Raw genomic sequence first — 23667 nt, 5'->3', positions numbered from 1 at the left:
TGCACTCTGAATTATTTTTCCTACATCTGCTAGTAACATGCTAAAGAACCCATGGTACATTATTTCCAATCTGAAGGCAACTAGTTTGTGTTTCTATAAAGAAGAAAGGAAAAATAGTAATAGATGTAACTTTTTGTATTATTTACCTACATATTATGTTAGAATCATTTAGGTTGGAAAAGACCCTTAAGATCATCAAATCTAACTGTAATTATGAATCATTAGGAGACATAGGTTCTGATAAGATAAAAACAGCAGTTTTTTTCTTTTTGACATTACTCAGCTGAATTAACAGAAACATTAAATATATTAAAGTGCAAAAGCATAAAATGAAAAAGTGAAATTTATATTCAATTTCAAGCATCATTCTTTTGTTATTTTTATTTAAAAGTAGCCCTGGTTGGAATGTGTCTGTTCAAAGACTAATATATCTGTTAGTTGAACAGATACTGCAGTAACAAGCATAAGGAATTCAAGGTGGATTTATTGGGATAGTCAGAAAGTGAGAACCATCTTAAAATACTTTAAAAATGACAAAGTTATACGAGTTAAAGGTGGGGGGGTGAGAGTAAAAAAAAAAAAAAAAACCCTGAAATTGGCCCCGGGTAAAGACAGGAAAATGGAATCATAAATCATATAAGACAGCTGTGTTCTTTTATCCATGGATCCAGATGTTCCCACTAAATGTGTAACAAGTTCAGAATTATTTTACAAGGAGGAGAGGGACTGTGAATATTCCATTTCTCTCTTTCTTAAACAACACTAGCTGGGAACGTTTGATGCCAAGTAGAAACTTTGACCCGTGCTTGCAGGAGAGCAGTGTCTGAGCAGAGTTCTTAAACACAGCTCCCAACCGGCCTGAGTTCTGCTATGATTTACACAGCCAGTACTACAAGGCTGAAGTTATACTGGAATCTTTTTGAAAACAGTGACCAGAATCAAATCTCTGGTTGAAGCATCTTGGTAATACGAGGCCAGATACCTTCACTGACTAGGAATTTCTAAACGTTAGCCAGTGTCTTTTGATGATAAAGTCCTGTTAGAATTATAATCAGTTTCATACTGAGTTTGGAAGGAGATGAATGTTAGATGGAAAGAAAATGAAATTATAAGGTACTTCAGATTTGTTTTGAAATGGCAGCTGTGGACAGACCATGATGAACCTATTTAAATATCTTCCAAAGGGAAACTGATTTTCTTCCCTCCTCTCTGCCTCATCTTTAAAAAGTAAGAGTTGATCATAAAACAGTTTCTTCTTTCAAGTAAAATGGAGAAAAAAAAACTTTTCCCACTCTTCTAAATGTTTCTTTATTTCCCAGAAGTAAAAGGTGATCATACTTTTTTCTTTATGTTAGTTTTCTTCCACAACCTAGTTTTGAAACTGAAACACTACTGCCTAGAGCTATTCTATAGTCATCTGGAAAGATACCTTATATTGATGCTAAAAAATAGCAAGCTACGGGGTATTATTAGGTTGTTTCTGTAATTACAACTCCGTGACTGAAGATGGCTATTAGGTGATTATCACACCATTGTTTGCTGAAGAGGGGAGAGGAGGATGAGTCTCCATTAAATCATCAAAGGTATGAACGTTCATAAAAAAAGTGGAGATATTATATTTTCTTTTTAATTTGATCTACAGGGACCTGAGCCAGTATTCTCAATTTAGCTCAGTGCAAAAAATACAGAGAAAAAGAAGAGACATCTACCTCTGGATTCAGAAGTTGCGGTTGAAGTCATAGAGATAAATAAGTGCATCCCCACTGAAGCCTCGTGAAGCAGATTCTTTACATTGAAGAAATTAGATATTTTGGTTAAAAATTCTATGAATTTGCTAGTGCTACATTCTGAAGAAACCTGAGTCCCAGTAATCTTAAGGGTACTCCTCTGCAGTTTGTTCTCTGTAGTTCAGAGCATGATAAAACTGGAGCTGATATTTGGTCTCTGTAGAGTCTTTCTGGGTCTTTACATAAAAGCAGCCACTTCACAGCAGTAGAGGGTTTTGTAAGATTTATCATGGCTTGAGATGTTAGCATTTTTAAATATGTTAGAAGACATTGGGTCCATCATGTGTTCTTTGGCAGATTTTTCCTTTTTTTTTTTTTTTTTTTAATTTTCTTTTCAGTGAAAGCAATTGTTTCTCAATTTGACAGGTCTTTGCTGTGTACTGTTATATAAATGTAGTTAGGAAGATATTTTTTTTTTTTTTTTTAGTAATTCTTTCTCTTTTACATATCTTCCCTCAAAACTTTTAATGGGAACATGAGTTTGAAAAAAGTAATGTGACTACCTTTTTAAGATAAATTTTGAATAAATGGCTTAAAAGTCTTACAGCCCTCCTGAAGAGTTCAGAAAAGCTGTTCTCCTTCTGACAGACCCATTTAGATGTATACTAGCTCTAAGAGATTAGTGAAACAAGTGAGCTTAGCAGATTTGTCCAAAAGTCGAGATAAATATGGTTATTTTCAGACATGCCTAGCTCTGACTACAATAGCATCCAACACATGAACAGCTTATAACTTTCCAAAATCTTACTAGATCTCAGGTTTTATCTTTTCTTTTTCTGGACTGCAAAAGCATAAAGACTCTACATGACTATTCCTAGGAAAACGTTGGTTTGAGGAAGTTGCTGTAACAGCATTAAATGATTCCATATTTCCTCCTATGGTTTGGGTATGTATTGTGTGAGTATTTTTAAATTCTCACCTGTTTCTAACCCCCCCACCCAGTTCACAAATTCTCCTTCAGTTTGTATATTATATTCCAGTATTATATTGAAAGCACTGAAAATGCATCATTTTCAATCCTTAATCACTTTTTTATTACGTTTTCAAGGTATGATCAAAGTATCTGTGATTTCTTGATGTGTCTTACAAAAGGTTTTGGATCACTTGCTGAATGTAATGCCAGGTATGTGGCAATTAGAACATGTTTGTGAGTTTATTTCCAAAATCTGAGGCAAACTCCTTAGAGTTTAGAGTGAGTATTGATGTAACAAACATCTTTTTTAAAGATGGAAAATGCATAAAGGAAAGCAGAAGAAGAATGTATTGTGGGAGGAGTGAATCAGATGGACGAGGAGTTTCTAAATAGCTCTAGCATTCTGCTCAATATACGGCCAGGATTATTTAACCTGAAAAGGGATGAAAACAGGAATTCTAAGGTTGATTTTAAATCCTGTAAAAGTTGATATGGCCTGAATATCAAACTTTGCAGCAGACAAAAAGCTGGGATGATCTAAACTAGTATAACAATCTTAATGTAACTATGACCACAGAAAGAAGAAACTGATATCAGCCTGGAACATGACTACATGTAAGTTCTTTTTAATCTAAGTATATGAAATACATTAAAAATAAGATGTGCTTATGTGACTGAGAGGAGTAAGTGCCTCAAAGCAGCATACTGGGGGCAGGAGCTGCCTGTGTTACTGCCCTTCATCGGTTAAATAAGAGCAGAAAACATCCTAACACGTATTCAACCAGGTGCAGATGAACTAGGTTGAAACATGTCCATATTCCAGCCAGAATTGTACTTCAAGTAGTATTAGCTTAAGTAACATGAATGATATGATGGGAATGAAAACATGAAAATGTATTAACAATATTAATGAGTTAAACTTGAGGTGGTCTCTTTCTTTCATGGAAAACAGACATTTGGGAGGGACAAGTGGTTTAATAGTTCTAAGTGCCAATGATGTGAGATGTGGAGTGATGGGTAAAAAAAAGACTAATCACTACAGGTACATAAGACAGACCTGAAAATTACAGGGAAGGAAGATTGGAACTGAAATAACTTGGAAAAGGTAAATTTCATTAAGAAACCTACACTAGGGGAGGCTGCTAAAGACAGCAATGGACTATTGGAAAGAAGCTTTAATAAAACAAGGGCCTTGAGATTAAATTGCTCAGTGTCCTGTGGGGCTCAGTTACTGGCTTAGGGGTTTAGGGCTAAGTGACACGCTTTCAGGAACAGATGTTGCTAATAATAATTCATACACCTCAAAAGTGTGAAGGGTCAAATGAATAACCCTCATGGGCAGTGACTCATGGTATCACTAGACTGAGTGTACTGCACTAGATTTCAGCTGTTACAAATCAGTGCAGCTCGGTTAGCCATCTCAGTAGTCTGTTACTGTAGCTATTTGCCTACACGTGCCATATTTGAAGCTTACTTTATTTAATTTTTTTCCCATGAGTAGAACTGTATTTCCCATATTTGTATTATGATAATTGTTTCTGAGCTGGTGATAACAAAGATCCAGACTGAAAGAAAAAACTAGGCAAATAAACCACCCATTTGGTAGAATTCATGTAACTGTAGCAAGTCAGTTTACAAAAATCTTCCTTTCACAATTATTATTTTTTTTTTTTTTAAGTAAAGCATGAAAGACAAAGCCTACAAATCTAAATCTTTGTGAAAACTATAGTTTCACATGGAATCACCCAACTCAAGGGTGCAGGTAGGCAAACAAATTTCAAAGGGTAGATATCAGCTAGACTTATGCCTGCTAAATTTTTTGGCTGCATTATGTGTTTCCTTCCTTTGTGTTCTGAGTTTCATTCTGATCATCTTTATACGTAGAGCAACCTTGAGGACTTTGCTAACAATGGCAAATTTCACTACACTTGCCAGGCTTTAACGTTACACTCTGAAGGATTCAGCATAAAAAAGGCTAAAATCTTCAGAAAACCTGGAACCGTCTTTTTGCCCCATCTCCAAGACTTGGCTTTGAGTTTGTGGGATATATGACAAATGTTTGCTGGTTCAAAGACCGTGCTGACTCATATTACTGCTCAACAAAAGGGCAAAGGGGTTTTTGCCTTTAGGTGATGCATTTCTTTCTGATGCAAGCTGGCAATGAATCAAATAGCTGTGGATGGCATTCCACATGAATAGAATGATGACTGGCTGCTCCACTCCGTACGAAAATGTCACAGTGTTTTCTAAGCAATGGATGGATACTTTAATTTTTTTTTAACCTCATAAAAATTTATGGAACCTCGTTGACTAAAGTTTGAAAAGATCTTTGGTGAAAACATGATCATACTGAGACTACTTAAGAATTCTATTAATGCCAGTGGTCTTAAAATTTACACCAGGACCTTTTGATAAAGGAATCTAAAAGACCTGGCTTTTGTTCTAGGATCCCTGATGGAGACCTGCTTAGTATTTGGCGAAAAAAGTGTAGATGCTAATAAGGGGAATACATCTGTTTAGAAAATATATATAGTCTTTTGGGGGGAACAGGCTATCTGTTTTTCTCTTTTGGATATACCCTGTAATAGACTTCTATAATGGGATATGCCAGGCTGCAGCTGTATTGGTGGCTTGGGAGAATTAGGAAAGTAATTCTAATTCTTTGCTGCCTTAAGTATCTGACCTATTCTTAGAAGGATCAAGAGACTCAGGACTTCTGAGACTTCCAGCTTAATTCTACTGCATTGTACTCATTTAATTAAGAAAGCAAAACTGTTGGCAAAAAAGAGAATACAAAACACTAATGCAATTTTTTTTTACCCTTGGATTTCATTCAATAAATTTATTTTCCTCAAGCAAGGACCAGGTGTTGAGACCCATTTCATTAATCCTGTCATTCAAATGCAGGGAATTTCTGACCCTGCTGTATATAATTGGAAAGCTGAGTAATTACACGTTATATAATTATATGTTTAGTTCTTTGGAAATGGACCCAGGCAACAGCCTTCAGCCAGAAAAAGAAAAAAAAAAAAAAAAAAAGAAAGAAACCAAACAACCCCCCCCCCCCAAACCAACAAAAAAACAAACAGAAAACAAGATGCAACAACTCAAAAAACCTCCCCAAAAAAACCCAAAAGCACAGAAAAGTACCTCATGTACTCAGCAATGCTTTTTTTCTTTGTGTTTTATGCATGAATGAGTGTCTTTTATCTACTTTTCTCTGCTTTCTGTATTGTATGTGAATATTGGAGAGTAAGGCTTTAAAAGAAAGACCCATAAGAGAGCAAAAGGTTTTCTGCTGACCAGGACAAACGTGGTTTGTTTGCTATCTCTTCTCCCCTTCCAGCCCTTAACTGATTATTTCTGTGTTGCTAACCTGTTGCCCATTTTTGCATGCTGTAGAATCATCTATTAAAATGTAGAACGGTAGTTTTTAGTTAATGTCTTGGAAAAAACATGACTTGAAGGGCTGGTGAAGGACAATATTATTAGAGAAAAATAACATGCAAAGGCAGGGGAACCATGGAGGCAAAAGACATGGGTATGTTGAGTGTTGTGGTATAGCTATGCAAAAATGAGGAAGTAATTTTTTTATTGAATCTAGGAGAAGACCTGTTGGTGGTTTTCTTTGGTTCGAAATGTAAATCACTTCAACAGTGGTACTACTATAATTATTCCAGGGTTTTCTAGGGGCTTATGAAATTTAGGGAATTTCGTTCACATGCAATAGTGCCTCCTTCTGTCTCCACATCAATCTCTCCAAGAATGATACGCAAACAGAGGGCTGAAGAAGTCGGTTACGTGGACAACCCTGTGACATGAACCCTCAGGCTCTCCCTCAGGGAGGGTGCAGAGCTGCTTTGGGTGGCAGTGCCAACTAACAGAAGGGGGAAACTGGGTGCACCCAGGAAGCGAGAAGACAGCTAATCAGATCAATTCTGACTATAAATAGGGCGCAAAGAGAACCTAAAGAGTATCTTTATATGCAAGTATGTAGAGCAACTGCTTTTTCCACAGAGGAGTGGGTATTACTTCGAGTATGAGTGACGGCAGTATTTCACGACCACTTTGCTGGCAGCCATCTTCACAGGTATCACCTGCCAGAACTGACGTTTTTGAGCTCTTTATTGCTTAACATGGAATGTTGAGTTGAGCATACAATCAAGTGCTGGGTGACTGTGTAGGGACTAGATTTCTTTCATTGTAACTGTGGAACATTTAGAAGCAACTGCAAAAAGAATTCTGTCAATTTACAAGCTGAGCTTATTGTTGCACTTCATCTTTTCCTTCACTGTTACTTCACTGACCTGAGGCAAGCCTCAAGAATTACCATGCTGAGAAAAGGTTAATTGTCTGTTTAGACACTGAATAGAAAGAGAATATTTAATTCTACAGTTGCATCATTCATTGTAAATATTCTGGATCAAGGACTTTTTGGATTTCATTTGTTCAGTGCCTAGCACAATAGTTCCCCTGATTGGGCTCCTAAAGTATTACTGAAATAGAATGAACTGATGAATAAATGAATAAATAAATACCTAACCCAATGTTTCAGGCAGAGGCATAAAATCCTTTTTACACACCTAATGTGCTATACAGTATCCTCTATAGAGGGAAAAAATCTTCCTAACAGCGTATGACAATAATTTTAAAATAGGAAGATTCATAATCCTTAAAGGCTTTATCATAATGTGTAATTGCAAATGCCACCAAAAATACAATACCAACACATAGTTCTTATATTAAAATAAATTTGACAAGTTCTTTTTTAATTGTATCTCATAAGCCATTGTGTCATAGGTTAACAGAGTAGAGGGAAAAATATAAGAAGGAAAAAGGAACAGTTAAAAAAAAAAAAAAAAAAAAAAACAACTGGCGAAACAAATAAGTGAGAGAAATAATGATTAGTGTACATAATAACTCTCTGCATTTTTCCCCTGAATTTTCTCAATTATCTCAATATGTTCATAGTGTTTCCTATTCCTGTGGGGTATTTGCTAAATTAGACCTATTTGAGAATCCAGAACTGCATGCAAATGAAGCCTGCTGATATTGCAGTTTTCAAATGTACTTTTGAATAGTCACACAGCTGCGCTGCACAGCACCAAAGCAGCGGATGTTAGTCCTTTGGCAACATGAGCTGGTATAGCATAGGAAATTTGGGATGATTTTCTGAAGCCATTCCAAACTTTCTGGTTCAGATTCTTAGCCTTCCTATGACTGCTTAGGGCCATTCTGGCAGGTCAAAGCAACTGTAAAGTCAACACTTCCATCCCATCAGGAAGAAGGAAACATCTGAGTCTTCAAAACTAATCTAGCAATTTGAAGAGAACAGGTATTTTGTACAGTTTTTAACACTTCTGTTTATTTCTCCGTAAGGGGACTGGACGAGGAGAGAAGAGGAATACCCAAAGAATATCCACATGCCCATGCATTCTGCAACGTGCTCTGGATCCTACCTGCTGAAAGTATGGGAGAACAGTTGGCAGAGGTATGCTCGGATGTATTTAAGTCATGTAATACACTGAACAGTCAGTGTGTCCGTGTTTACTTCCATGAACACATATGCTGTTTTGAAAACAAAAGTAGGTCCTTGGAAAAGGTTCCCTCAGCAGCTTGACTCTACTAGAACTGTACACATGGTGAAAGTAATCAGAAATCTTTCATAAATTACCACTTGGGAATTTCCCTGCTGTGCCGTAGTCCTGAATTTCAGCCTACTACCTGCCAGGACTCTTTTCCCCTCCTGGGTACAGGAGACTAAACGGCTGTGAGGAAAGTGAAAGTGTGGCACATTTTGCTTCACCTGTTCCCAGAGATTCTTTGCCAATCACTGCTACATAACAAAATAATTCCCAATTCACTTAACCCTAGGTAGGGACAAACATATACTTGAGTCACAGTTTCTATTTTTTGCTCTCAGCCTCTAGTGTGCCCTCAGTGACTGGTAAGAAAACACATTTCTTTATCGCTATCCATGTTCCCACCACGCTCAGGCTGGGGTTTGTAATCTTGTAATGGAAGAAAGAAAGAAATCCTTTCTTTCTCACTGTCTTAATTCATAGTGCCTAGGCTGGAGGCTGAACATCTCCAGTTCAGAACATTAAAGACATAATGCCTTCTTCCCTATCTGATCCATTTAATCCTATAAGAAGCATGTTCTGCCAAAAAGAAAGGCAGTGGGTAGTGGTGCAGAGGTTTGAACTGTGCAGTGTAACAGCCTGCCTTCAGCAAGAGGTGTAGCAAACTGCAGCAGAATAGGAGCCACAGACCTTGGATATGACCCTGAATGGACCTTTTTCTGTACCTTATATCTCCCCGTTGGATGTATTTATTGTTTTTTGACTTTCTCTTGAGACTTATATTTAAGTTAGTTATTTTTGACCATATTGCTGTTTAATCCTATGAGGGATGGAAAGGAAAACAGTTTATAAGGTTTGTAGTGACCTTGAAAGCAGAAACAGCTGCCAAGGTCATGTTCAGCCTGTTGACTGAGTTCAGCAGGGATCTTTCAGGTTGACCAGTTTTGCCCCTGCTAAAGGTATCACATCAGTCAATGGAAATCCCAGAGAGAAACTGGGTTAGACATTTGTCCCTTCAAAGACAAAGAAATGTTTATAGATGCATATATTCCAATCTACATGTGATGTATGTTGCAAATCGTGAGGAATATCTGATAAGAAATCATGCCTACTAAGACTATACAGCTTGCAATTGCATTTCTTGAAGTTGCCATTAAAAGTTAACTTTTAATTAAGCTTTGATCTGCTATGTGTTTCTGGTAGAGGGCAGTAAGGTTATTTCTCTAATCCAGAGACTGACAGCACAAAAGAATCAGGAAAAATGCTTCATAAAATGCCCCAGTGGGGGTTCTTTCTGTCTGTGCTATCAAATTTGCTCATGTATTTTAGGGAAAAATCAAGGGGGTTACACCCACACACCCCCCATTCCCTTCACATCATGAGCTTTGAAATTTAATTGAGGTTTTGAAAATTGTTAGTGTTCCTTCTGATTGGTCATGAATAATAAAGTACTTGCAGTTAGAATGCAAATTATTGTTTTGTTAATGATGAAAGAACCATAGTGGAATCCAGTTTATCTTTGTCTTACTGGGTTTGTAGTAAAAAAATTGTCTGTGTGAGAAAAAGTAAGATGAGAGGTCTCTAAGTAAAACACAGAAATTGCTTAAGGAACTTTCTTTTCCAGATATATTTTTTTTATTCAAGAATAATTCCAAGATATACTTTTCCATCTTGCATGCTTCTCTGCATAATTAAGGTGTGGACTGTAAGGGAAGGGAAAATGAAGTATGCAGGTTTGTGCAAAGGGTTTTACAGATTTGTTTAAGAAGGAACCCGTTCAGACGGAGCTCTTTATTTAGTAGTGCAAGGTGACCGGGGAAAAAAGGACAAGGGTAGGCAGTGGAAGGGGTAGCAGAAAAGTCTATTTTCAAGCTTTTCACTTTTGTGGCTTTTGGATTATTTGCATCTTTGGGATTGCCTGTGATCTTCTTGTCATTCCTTCACCCCAGTGGTCCAGTCATGACGTAACACCAGGTATAGAACTGTGATTTAATCATTCTCAGTTACAGCTGAGACTTTTCCTTATCCAATATAAAAATATTTAAAGGGAAGTCATCAAAATAACAACTATCTGCCACCCTGATTAGTTGCTTGGTCCATGGATACAGCGTCATACACGTATTTAAAGAAAAAGTGTCTCTGAGGGTTTAAAACTGCTTTTGTCAGCCTTGTCAGAAGCTCTGGCGGATGAGCAGTATGAAAGTAGTGGATATTTGCTATGGCTGTGTTTTCTTTAAGCCCCTTTCTTACATGATTGTGAGTTTTGCATACTTTTTGTGGCTAAACTGAGATTTTTCCTTCTTCTCAGAGGAAAAGCAATAGTTTTTTTATAAGACTGTTTCTTTTGGGTTAATAAAATGGAACTCTAGAAGCATCACGTTCTTTTGAATTTTAATATTTCTTTCATGACATCTATGTTATAAAAACTGAAACCATTGTAATGCCACTCTGATCAATAGGTCACAGCCCTTTATCTTCTTTATCTGTTCCTCTGTACTCCCAAGGTTGGATTACTGCAGGCTCCCAAATTATTCCATACAATCTAGGTCTTTACACAGATTTCAACAGCTAAAATTTCATGAAGCTTACAAAAGTAGTTTGATCCAGTGGGAGCTACAACATACATTCCTCATTGTACTGATTTCAAACTCATGGTGTAACTGAAGAATAGTCTTAAATATTTCAGATGTTGGTAATACAGAATTTATCAGCCTCGCCTTGTCCAGCCTGGACATGCTGTTCTTTGCCCTTTGACATACTGTCCGGCTATGAGCTCCCCTAGGTTCAATGCTTTGACAAAGATCAGAACACTTATGGTGAATATAGGATTAGTCTTGGACTTGGGCAATTCTGCCCAAAGTCTGTGTGAGCTTGGGAAGCCAATTATTATCTCCATTTTGGTTCTGCACATATGAAACACGGATGTTAACTTTAGTTCTGTAGATTAGTGAAGATAAGTACCCTTAAGACAGTAAGAGAAAATAATTTAAGTGGTGAAGACAGATACAATGAACAGATAAGGCTTTCCCATGAAGAAAATTAAACAAACCACATAAATTGGCCCTTCCTACCTGAAAACAGTGTAGGTACTTGATGAAGACTTGTCCTTCTTGTAAGCACTCTATTTAAAAATATTTATAGTTTAAAAGACATTGAAGACTAATGAGCACAGAGCAGCAGCAACGTGAGAAAATATTCATTATTATTGTCATGCTCTACCTTGAGATATTATTCTTCAGAAAATTAAATCGATTATAGGTTAAGAAACAGTTTCTTTTCTTTTTTCACAAAACTTTTGTGGCTGTATTTTAGTTTTAAAAACTGGATAGAAAAACGTTAACATTGTAGCCATTTTAACTATGGCTAAAAACTGAACTGTGAAGGTGAGGGGAGAAACAGATACGCAGTCACTGTTGAGTTGTGGAAGATTTTATACATTTTCTGCAAGGTAAAAAAAAAATATATATAACTTGTTACGAGTGAATTTAAGGTTAATTTCACATGCTTTTTCCTATATGGCCTATGGGGCAGCAACCTTTGGAAACTCTTACCTTAAATGCTTGTATATTCTGCTCAGAAAAGAAAGGTACTTACAGCAGTAAATAATTCTTTTGATAGTAAATCAGCCATGTCCTGCCATAGTTCACCTGAAACATCTGCTGGCTGCAACTGTCATATTAACTAGGCTAAGAAGTACATCTCTGTGTTTGTAGGCTACCCATAAATGTATATTTCTCCCTGTGATGACCTGCAAGCAGTATTGTTTAACTTTTGGGGCCAGAACAAATCCTACCACCTCTAACACATGAAACTTGTCTACAACCATATTGGTCCCTCTTTGTTACACCTTCAGTCATTCAGATATGTGAATATTTGATCTAACAAGCATACCTTCTTCTGTGAAAACACTAAAATGAACTCCTCATGTTAGAGCAGCTATGTGTATTTTGGCCATGTGATAATAACTGTATGGTGGGAGAGAAAATTAGGTTTCCAGAAAAATGCAGACTGGGGGGTGGGGGGGGGTGGGGGGGGGAGGGGAAGTAGAACAGAGAGCAGGGGCTAATTTATCAGTCCTGTGATTTTCTCCATACTTACCATGTCACTTGGAGCTGGCAATGGTTGCAAGAATTATACCGATGGAGAAGATCCAACTTGCATGTCCTAGTATGATGACGAGGTAATTCGGTTACAGCCTTATCTCTGTCTTGGCTCTCAAGCCAAGTTACAACTGTTCTGAAGGTCCCTCATGCACTGGCCCAGACAGAAACCTCAATCTTTAAATACTCAGTAGGACCAATCATTTATGAGACCTGGTAAGTGTATTATCCTAGTGAATTATTCTTAACCATAATTTGCCATGGACAGAATTTTCTCAAGAAGGCTGGGAAAATAAACACATATGCTGAACAGCTTTGAAAAATGTAGTCAAACTTCTGATGAGTACATCACTATAAGTTCATAGTAAACCCACTGTTTTCCTCACATGTATCCCAGTGAAACCAAAGACTACATATTGTTGACATATGCTTATTTCATACATAATTGCTGTCATTAGCATAAATCTCTGGGTTTTTCTTGTCTAGGCAAAATGATAACATTGTTATTAAAATGTTGCAGCAGTATGGGATATATTTGTAATTCACAGTGAGAAGAAAAAAAAAATTACATCCACATAGACTTATTTTAGAATAGATCATATGTTTTCATTTTTATTTTCCAAAATTATTCTACAAAGTAAGGTCTTTTGAGGTCTTTAGCAATGCAAACTGATTAAACTGATAATGACCTTACAGAAGATTCAAGGAGTAGTCCTTTATGACATAGAATAATTAATCATAGTGCACCTATTCCAGATTTTTTTAAAGATCATTTCAATAAACGAATATTTACAGTATATGAGAATTTCCTTTTTACTATTTTTAGGTACACAAGCCTTACAGCTGAATTGTCTCCCATGGTAGGAGTGTTTTTCACTGTTTAGAAGCAAGCCACAGAATAGTTTCTCATGAATTTACCAGATACATCCAACTTTGAGTAATTGAACACCCTGGTGTTCAAAGCATTCAGATAAACAGTGTCCTTCCTGAAAGCAAAATTAAACTAAAATAAGAGGATATGCTGCAACTTTTGGAACAAGTAGAGAAATTCTAAGACAGCTTAAATGTACACTATAAGGGTTTCAGCAATATTTTGAAGGAGATTTGCTAACAAATGTTAGAATGAGTTATTTTTATGTGGTCAGGAGGTTGTCTTGGCAAAACAAAAGTCAGAAATAGCATAGATATGCTTGCCCGCTTAAAACACCACAGCAGTCAGTGTGGTGGAGTGACAGAACAGCATCAATTACAGTTCATGCTTTTTCAGCTCTAGGGTTCCCAAAGGTCAAATTGTGCAAATTAGAAAATTGTAGTGTCACAGCTAGAATAGTTTAATTTTTTTCAGACACTCATTGAAAATTAAGAAACTGCACCTTTCCCCTCTTTTACATCTTTTGCGTAGAAAAAGGAATATGGAGAAAAATTACATGTATAATTTCTCAAAATTTCCTCTCTTTCTTTCCCCCTGTACGTTGCAAGGATGATCTGAGGATCGCCTGTATACTGAATACAAATGTGTTACTGCTTTTAGTAGGATAGAAAAAATCAGCCCTTGCCAAGATATCTGCAGATAACTGGATTTGAATGTATTTAGTGCTCATCAGGATTGTCTCTCAGAAAAGAAATGGTTCTCATTACTCCCATGCAGTCTCTTCAGATACCCTTCAAACAGCAGAGAGTTCTTAGCCTACATTTCTTCTTCCTACCCCTTTTTTCCACCCTCAGCCTTCACATTTGTCAAATCACACTATAAATGCATGTGATGCAGTTACTTTAAACAACTTTTGGTAGAAGATCATGCAGCTTTCCAGTCTAGGTAGAATTAATCACAAATTATAATTATAGTTCCATATAAAATAATTCTAAAGTGTGCAAAGTTCTTGTTGAATGGAGTGTGATCAATCAACTTTTAGCACAGGCCAGATAAGGCAAAACATTTTTTGGGAAATATAAAGGTCTTTCTTTTGCTCTGGAACCTCCTCCAGCAATGCACCTTTTGCAGCAGAGACTTCTTGCTTGGACCCAAAGGTGGTGAGCAATACAGCACTGCTTTCTCCACTCCAGGAGATGTTGGGTCACGTCAACCCACAACGGTAGATCCTATTGCAATAAAGAAACCCAGTGATGCATCGTAAACATATGACCCTGTAGAAAAGGACACAGGGCATCATGGTTTTCAAATTATTTTTTTTTTCTAAATATCTGCTGGACACAATATTACTGCATATCCTCTTTAAAAAGTTCCTTCTTTGTATGCCCCAAAAAACTAGTTTTGATATTCAAAGTAATTTTGATCTTTTTAGCATGCTCACCGAAGGAAAAGATGGAAGCAGATCCATCTCAAGTCTATGACCACAATGCAAGATGTCAGAGGAGAAACACTAATGGTTCCAACAAAAATGTATAAAACCAAAGTGATATAGACACATATTCTAGGCCAGGAAACCCCTAACCTGCATATTGCTCCATCTGAACTGACAGCTTCTGTGATTTTCAAGAGGATTCTCTGACTAAACTATAGTACACCAATACCCCACTCCCCGTGCCATGAGATCTTCTGATGCTTCTGCAGTAGCTGACAATACAGTTCTCTTTCACTTTCCCAGGTCTCACAGGACTAAACTATCCACCAGGAGTTACCAAGTCTACTCTGGAAAACTAAGAACTGGGCAGAGCGTGGATCCTGGACTAGAATTTCATCCCAGAAGATACTGGTGTGAATTGAGCTCACTGGTGCCTCAGCGTAGTGGATGACCTATTTTACTGATTTTTGAAATTCAGAGTTGCTGAGATAAGCCAGCCGGATGGGACTGCTTTGATTTATAGCAATCCCTAGAACAAAGTAGATACTCACAAAGACAGACCTGAGTAAGTCACAAATATAAAGTTTGAAAACCAGGCTGCTTGAAACCTGGGGCACTTTTTACTGAACTGTCATGTGACAAAGGTTGAAGGCTGCATTAAAACAAGTTAACCTTGTGAAAATCATTTGGTGAAACACCTTAATTTGCTAAAAAAAATATTTACAAAGCCTAAAGCCATAAAAAAAAAAATGTTGTGAGAAGACAGTTAAAAAAAAAAAAAAAAACAAACAGAGAAACTAGTCAAGCACAGGTACAACTGAACCTTGTACTTGCCCAGTGATAACTTTTTGTGTCTGTGTGTGAGTTTTATGCAGTGGTGAACTTTATGCAGTACTACTGTTGTCACAGTCAAATATAATATGAGACAGATTTCGGGTGAATCTGACAGAAAACCAGATGCAAACAGTGCCTGGTCTGACAGGATGATGTTCATAAATTATGCAGTCACTGATGGAAAGGATGTTTATGTTTTTATGCTCTTAAAAATGTTCTGTCTCTCTTTAGCTGATCAATATTGTTGTTTCTATACTTCCCTTCACCTGCTCACTCTTTTACTTAGACACTGGTCAAATGGCAGCTCAATATAGTCTGTTGAGATGGAAAATCAATTGCATCAAATAAAGAGCTATGCTTTTAAAATTGGTGGATGTCAGTACACATGCACCAATGCTATAGACAATGGAACAGAAGATGTGATGGTTTTACCATCGTATTGGGGGAAAAAGGCATAAGTGAAACCAGCTTGCTTTCAGCTTAGGTCTTCATATTATGCTTGACTGAGTATATGTCAGCCTTTTTCTCTTCCATGAAAGGTTCAAAACAAACAGCATAAATTCCAGGAGGGGGCTCAACCACCCAGAAGCAGGGTTCAAAGGTAGGCATTCATGTATGACAGGATGAGCAGCAAGATAACACTAAGGATCCCTGACAGGAGCTACAAATCAGTGACTGTGTTTATAAGATGTAAATAATATCACCACATCACCATAAGGCAACAGGTTTTCTCAGAAGACTTTGTGGTTCTGCAGTTTGATTACACTTTCCTCCCCAAACATTGATTGCAGCATTTTTCATTGGAAAAAAAAAAAAAAAAAAGCTTATTGATACATCATATAAATAAACTATGTGTGTATATATGTGCACAATGTATAATATTGATATATTTGCACGATGAACTGAAAAAATGTTCTAATTTCCACCCCTCTTGGATATATTTGGGTTTTGCAATCAGTAGGTTTAGGACTCAGTTTAATGCAAGAATGAAAAGCTTATAGACAGCTTTCTTAGAACATCATACCTTTTAAAAACATGATTTACCCAAGAGCATCCAACCATTCACCATGAACACCACAAACCCACTAAAGACTTAATTCTTTCTATCAATGCTTTTGGGAAGTTAAAGTGACACAGTGAACCTGACATTACTCTTCATCATCTAATTCTGTGCATTTATCTTTGTGATTTTGAAAATTTCTTTTCTCCTGCAGCATTACCTTTACGTTCAAGTACTGGATTTTACTGCTCTATTAGAGAAAAAATAGGCTGGTAGTTAAAGACACAGAACTAAGAGCCAAGCTTAATCAAACTTATGGCTAAAACATTATCAATTTGTCTCAGTTTCCAATTACAATTAGAGAGGACTGCACTTCTGTTAGTTATGAAAAACTACAAAAATTGTCTGGATGCTAATATTTGTGTTATGTTTACTACTGAAGATCAGAAAATATCACTGCTGGAAACAAGATCAAGTACTTGCACACTTAAATACATTTCTTCAGTTTCTTGAAATAATTGCTGAGCCTTTCAGGAAAAGTTATTCACAAATTTTAGAGCTAGAAACAAGAAAAACATCTTTTTTCTTTATACCAAACCAATAAGTGTCCAAATCAACCCTGGTGGATAGCAAATGATAGGTCAATAAGACATAGCTGGGTTTGTATACATTTCTCATTAAAAAGCATTTTTCTGAGGTGGTAAGGTTTTCTTATCTATTGGTCAATGAATGACTCGCCCAGTACAACACATTTATTTCTGCAAGGAATTCTGACTCCAGAAGTATAAATTTAGACGCTTTGGGTTTGAAACTGCAAGGAGATCCTGTGATCTTTTTTCTGTAATAACTGAGTTTTAGCATTTTTTTCTTCATTTATTTAGGCAAGCCTACAGGAAATTAGAACTGTTAGACCAAGTCATCCAACTTCTTAGAGAAGCTGTTTGCAGCAGTTTGCATCTCCAAGTACTTCATTTTATATTGTACATTTGGGACAGTATTTTATATCGTATTTGAGTTTTAAAAGGCCTGTTACCGGGTCTGTTACTGACCATTTCTTAGAGGAAAGTAAACATCCACACCTGCTATAAAGCAATCATCCAGCACCTCAACAAGGTGATAGGTTAGCTAGGCAAATGTATTTAGAGTGCAGGCACTTCACAAAATCTTTTGGTTGTTGATATGTGAGTATTCCAAATGGGCACCCACCAAAAATGTTACTTACTTGTTACTGTTTGCAAGGTATTTATTAGAGTTTGAGGTGATTTGATTCAGCTGAACAGCTGTTGAGATCACAGCTAGTTCTTGAACCTGTGGTTAAAATTGTTCTTAAAATTGTTTCCACCTCTGAAAATTATCTTCCTGACACTTTTTCTTCCTTTCTGAAAACCATGCTGCCCTTACTGTAAACTGCAGACGGTACCACCTGTGCTCACTTTGTCAGAACTTCGGGTGGCCAGTCCCTCTTTAGAGCCCTAGCCTGCCAAACATTCCTGGGCTTCTGCCCCAAAGTAAGCAACAGCAAAAAAGAAACAGCTCTGGCATTTGAGGTGGCAAAATAAAAATCTTTGTAGGGCAGATTTGGATTTCAGCCAAATCGCCACATCCCAAAATACCCAAATGCTATGAAGTAGATCAGATTCAAAATCCACAATGTTAACATTCAGCTCAGTATTATACCAAACATAAACTTATTTAAAATAAGGTAGACTTTCCTAAAGTGCCATAGAGGAAAAAGTCTATTCAGGTCACTGAGGAAACTTCCATGGTTTTCTTGATTATCGAACTAATCTGCAATTCTGTCTTTCTTCTTACTAGGGGAAACACTGTTCTTAGACCTAAGAGATCATTCTTTGTTAAAAAAAAAAAAAAAAAAAAAAAAGCTTCAGTTAGGGCAGAGTATAATAGACTAGGCATAACCCATCCAAGAAATCCTATTTAAGGCCAACATGACAATAGAACTTACAGCTGTTAAGTGCTCATCAGCAGGACTAATGCTTGCAGAATCTGACCCTTCCTTAATCTCTTTTCAAAAGTGATTTAGAAGCTCTTTCTTTCATTTTTAACAAGCTGCTGTGTTGCAAAAGGAGTGGTTTAGGTCAGATCACTTAAAGATCACCACCAAAAGGGTTTGAATGAAACAGGTTTAATAATGTGACTGCACAAGATGTGATGGCAAGGTTCACTCTATTACTGATTACATGGGGTAAATGCACAGAGACAAATCAAGTAGAAATCAAGTCAGAATAGAGGTGGGCATAGTTTATAAAGGTCAAGGGCATAAGAGGGTAAAGGTGATCTACACATTGAGTCACAAGATTTAATGTGGACCCCCCTTGCTTTCTGTACTCAAATAGAGTTTAGGTGCAGCCAGATCCAATCTTAGTCTCAGACTTGGTCAATGGTTTATGCCTAATGGGAGGGATATAGAGTGGGGTGTAGAATAAAGGAGACTATTCTGTCAAGTCATGAGGTTTAGAGTAGATGCCCTTGTTTCTAAACTCACAGAGTTTAGGTGCAGCTGTCTATTCCTAGTTCACACTTGGACAATGGTTTATGTCTAAAGGGGAGAAAGGGTTTGCTCACAATTCAAGATTTTATGTATAGGATTTTAGCAGCAAACCAGTACAATTTGTTTTAAATGACAAAAATAACCTAGATTACTTCAAGCTTGCAATGCGTTTTATGAAAAAGTTATACCTGTTAGAAGTTCCCCTTGAGTTCAGTGAATGCCTTTGTCTAATGCCTTTTGCATTCCTCAAAGGGTGACGGGTTGAGCCTTGAGGAGCTGGCGTATCAGCACAGCTTTCCACAACAGTCCCCTGGTATCGCAGACTTGGTGGTTTGGAGCTCGGAGCGGTGTCCTGCTCAGGGGGAGATGCTGCTCACGTGCCTGCTGCAGCCCAGGAGAGCTCACAAAGGTCTCGCTTGAGGGCTGCTGTTTCTAAGGCTGTGAGATGATCGGCTTTAGTCACCATTTAGTTAGTAAATTCCATCCTGGCTGCAACCTGAGTTCATAATTTTTCAAAAATGCCAAGAGCAATGGTACCATTCCACTCAGGTTACAACGCAGGCTGCAGTCCAGGTAGCAGCTTTCCAGGGCTGTCGGGGAACAGCAGGTTGTGTCCATTCTCATTCCTTGCTTTGATCAGTCAACGAGAGCTCCAGTACGGACAGTGCTCTTCTGTGCCTGAGCAAAGTAACAGTTACTGGTACAGTCAAGGGCTGCTTAACTGCCTGACTCATTGCTGAAGGCACCAAGGACTAGTCAGCAGCTCCTGGGGTCATAGAACAGCCCGGAGAAAGGGGAGAGTGCATCACTGTAATCCACCCCATGACTAAGGTCAATCCATCTCCCTCCCCCAGAGATGGGGTCTTGCCTCTATGCTTATAAACAGACCGATGTTATATTCCAATTACGATTAGTGGGAAGTTTTTAGTTAGGTTCCCTTTGTTAAATGTGGTTCTTAACTAGTGTTGTATATGCAAAAGTTTTGTAACAGTGTTATCTGTTTAGCTATCCTCCATACCTTAACATATGATGTTCACCAGCAAGCATCAGTGAACTAAAGCCCCTAGATCCACCAGGAGTGTCCTTCCAGTCTCAGGGAAGAGGTTAGCCAAGACTGACTATTACTTGTCACATACGTTACTAGAACCATCCTTTTGCTTTCTGTCCCACCTCCTCCCTAATGCTTTTCTCTGGCTGCTTGAACATCATATCATATATCACCACACAATTAGAATGCTTAAAATCTTACATACATGATTTGTTATTGTCTGAGTCCACTGCATAAATATCTACTTACCATTTACTTGTGTTTGCTTATGTCAAAAATGACTTTTGACACCTGTGTCCTGACTTTGTTCTTATCATCTCACTTTGTCAAAAGTAAAAGAAAGCCATATATAGCTAAACACGAAGAGGGTAGTGCTGTGTTGAGGTTTACTCATACAAATTCCTTCCCCGGGGTTTCTAATTCTCACTTGATTATATTAAAACCTTCATCCTGCACTGCTTTAGGCTTTACTTAAACACATTTTCATTCTCTCGCAGCCTTTTTTGCAATACAGTATGGATGTCTTAACACTCTGTATACTTTATTGGCAATTAAGTACACGTCTTGAATTGTTCAAGAAATCTAGACCTAGCTACATCAAAATAAAGGTGTCATTAGCCCACAACAGACACCCTTCTCCTACAAACACTGCCTATTTCTAAAATACCTTCTCAGTTCAAAAACAGCAGCACTGTTCCTTCCTGATCCTTAGTACACATATTTTTACACTAAAGCACAACATTCAGCAACTTCCCATACACACACACTTTTCTTTTTTCATTCCTTGGGAGATACAACCGCAAATATCATAACAATCAGCATTGTGTTCCAATTCTTTCTCTAAATCTATGGGTTTTGATATTCCAAAGGTATTGTTTGTGATGCCCACATATATAATTGCTGATACAGCTGCAGACCACTACAACTTTTGCTTACCCTCTGTACCCTAAATTAATGGTGAAAGAGCACTTGACCACAATGACACACCTGATTTACTAAACATAGTGAAAAACATTAATCATTGGTGTAGAATCTTTATAAACAATCCTTATATATAGGATATATTTAGTTCAGGAAAAATTCTCTGTATGGTATTGATAAGGATGCAACTTTATTAACATTAATATAGCAAAACATTTAAGTCCATCATATTAGTAATCACTGGAATGCTGGTATCTTTCAGGAGCCAAAGCTTATGTCTAGAAAACATGTTAAACATTTAAAACAATTCTTCCTACATTGCTTTCTGTAAATAAATCTTACTGAAGTATAATTTTTCATATAATATTTTTCATTCCCTTGTCTAAACATTTGTTTAGTGTTGCCATGTACTCCTAAACAGCTGCCACATTTGATTTTGGACAGAGATCTTTTTCAGTGATGAATGAAAAAGATTCTGGATACATATTTTCAATCATTACTATTAAAGAGCTTGGGAATGAGTTCCTAAGCATTGGAAATGCCTCATTTTGTATTTCATATGTCTCTTACTCTGAGACGTTAAACTTGATATTAATTTTAAAGCAGACCACTACAATAAACAAATTCATTTGTAAAGTTGGTCATAGCTTTCAGATACTTTTTGCAGGAGCTTTTTTTGCCCATCAGAGCAGCTGTTCTTAAGGTGTCTATTATCTTTCAGTCTCAAAGGTCAGCTTCAAATCTGGAAGACTTCTGGGAGCAATCCCATTGTCATGAAATGGCACTCTCTTGTGCAATGCTTGTGTTTCACAAAAATCTCATGTGTTTGCCCTGTTCATGTTTAGGAAAAAGTCATTTTCACAATTTATGGACTGGTCCTGCATAACAGACCTAAGAGCATGCACACAGAAAAAGAAAAAAAATTATTTAACAGTATATGAAAATGTGTGCTGCCTCTTTAAATAAAGTACATATATTACAGCTGCAGTAATACTCCATAAACCATGGGATATTTAGTTATTTAGTCCTTATTTTCTTTCAGATTACTTTGTTGCTAGGAATCTTGACTAACCAAAAAATAGGGTAATAAAGGAGAGGATTAAGTCAAAATGTATCTGGAAGAGCAGGGAAAAGTAGGTTGGAGAACAGTTCTAAAAGGCTCTCAGCTACATCATATCTGTTTTTTAAACAGTGTGACCTCTTTATAACCACCTTATACTTCCCTGCTAGTATGATATTGTATATTTATATAGGGGATCATTAACAGTACAACTGCAATGTAATTGAATGCAGGATTCAATAACAACATTTAAGTTAAAATACCATGTGAATATAAAATTCCCTTTCGATCTTGCTCTATTCTACTATTCTCTACTATTAGTCTAATAGTCTACTAATAGCCTACTAATAGTCTACTATTTCATTTAGCATTATTGCAAGGAAAACAGAAGGAGAGGGGCAGCAAAAAAAGGTTTATTTTGATAACATTCTCGTTCATGCGGAAGAAGATTGCATTACGTGTAGCTTGATCAGCAGATAAGAGTGCTCAAAGAAACAGCAGCAGAACCCAATTATAATGAGCTTCCAGCCTTCAACCTGAAAGGAAGGAGTGTGACTGTTTATTTAAGGTGAGGGCTTTTTTGTAAGTGAGATGTGTTTAGGGGAATGATGACCAATTAACTAATTGATCTGATAGAAAGCTGAAACCCCTCATAAAAGAAAAAGGAGAAAGGTCACTTTGGAGATTCATGCCATTTCCTGTTGTGATCATCCCAATTAGCTTCTGACGAAGCTGAGAAGTGAGGTAGGGAGTTGAAGGAAGGGTTTGGTTCTTGATGAACCCATGTGAGGAATGAAGAAGCACATGATTAGTTGGAAGGTATCAAATGTTTGAACCCAAGGTATGCCAGGTTTTTATTTCATTTAAGTGCAGTGAGGTTTAATGGAACAACAAATATAAAGACTGCAGCCTTGGTGACAGGTTTTTATAAAAAAATATTTTAAACTAGTTTGCAGAAGTTTATTCTATCATTCATTGTCTGCATCCCCAAGATAGATATTAAGGAAGAAATCCAGAGTTGCTGGGTGGCTTCATTGTTACTTTTAATTGTCTGGGGTTTGTGAAAAAGTCCATCTATAATGTGATAATTAAGTTCCACAGAAATTATGAATATTTTCAGAACTCTGGCCAATGTAAAGTGTACACATACACACATTTTCAGTAGCTTGGAAGCATGGCTGGTGATGATTAGACAGCCACAAAAACAAGAATACTATTTGTTCAGAAAGGAAAATAATGGAAAACAATGAATTGGAGAACTTAAGAGGTCTTACCTGGAAGGAAGCAAGAGGACTGACGTTCTGAGTGCCTTCAGCTGTTGAACTGTGTCAGGTGGTCTTAACATGTTAAATGAGTTAACAAAAGATGCACAAGGTTCTGGTGGTTTACATTTCACAAAAATATTATCACTGTTCATAGTGTAATGTGGTGGCCTTGATGATCAAGCACGGAACTTCTTTCCTAGAGCTTGTACCTGAGGTTGAGAGCCCAGAGACAAAGAGAAGATTAATACAAATAAAAAACATGCAGGTCCATGAGCTGGTCACGCTCTGAAAACAGGCTAAGCAGTGTACTCACTTCAATGTATTTTTCACAAGCTTTAATCTATA

At 37.1% G+C, this 23667-nt stretch overlaps 1 long non-coding RNA gene across 1 annotated transcript in view; it reads right to left on the bottom strand.

Annotated features, from left to right (window-relative positions):
- Window positions 1–23667, bottom strand: part of LOC308067042 — a 48482-nt gene that overhangs the window by 10465 nt on the left and 14350 nt on the right. Inside the window, exon 2 of the long non-coding RNA XR_013929421.1 lies at window positions 1–23531. This exon is cut by the window's left edge and continues 10465 nt beyond it. This is a non-coding gene — a long non-coding RNA (uncharacterized lncRNA). The remainder of the gene's footprint in view (window positions 23532–23667) is intronic.

Source organism: Falco punctatus (assembly GCF_963210335.1).
Source record: "Falco punctatus genome assembly, chromosome: 7".
Classification (NCBI taxonomy): domain Eukaryota; kingdom Metazoa; phylum Chordata; class Aves; order Falconiformes; family Falconidae; genus Falco; species Falco punctatus.
The sequence above is the reverse complement of the archived record's forward strand: the minus strand, read 5'-3'. Positions and strand labels throughout refer to the sequence as shown.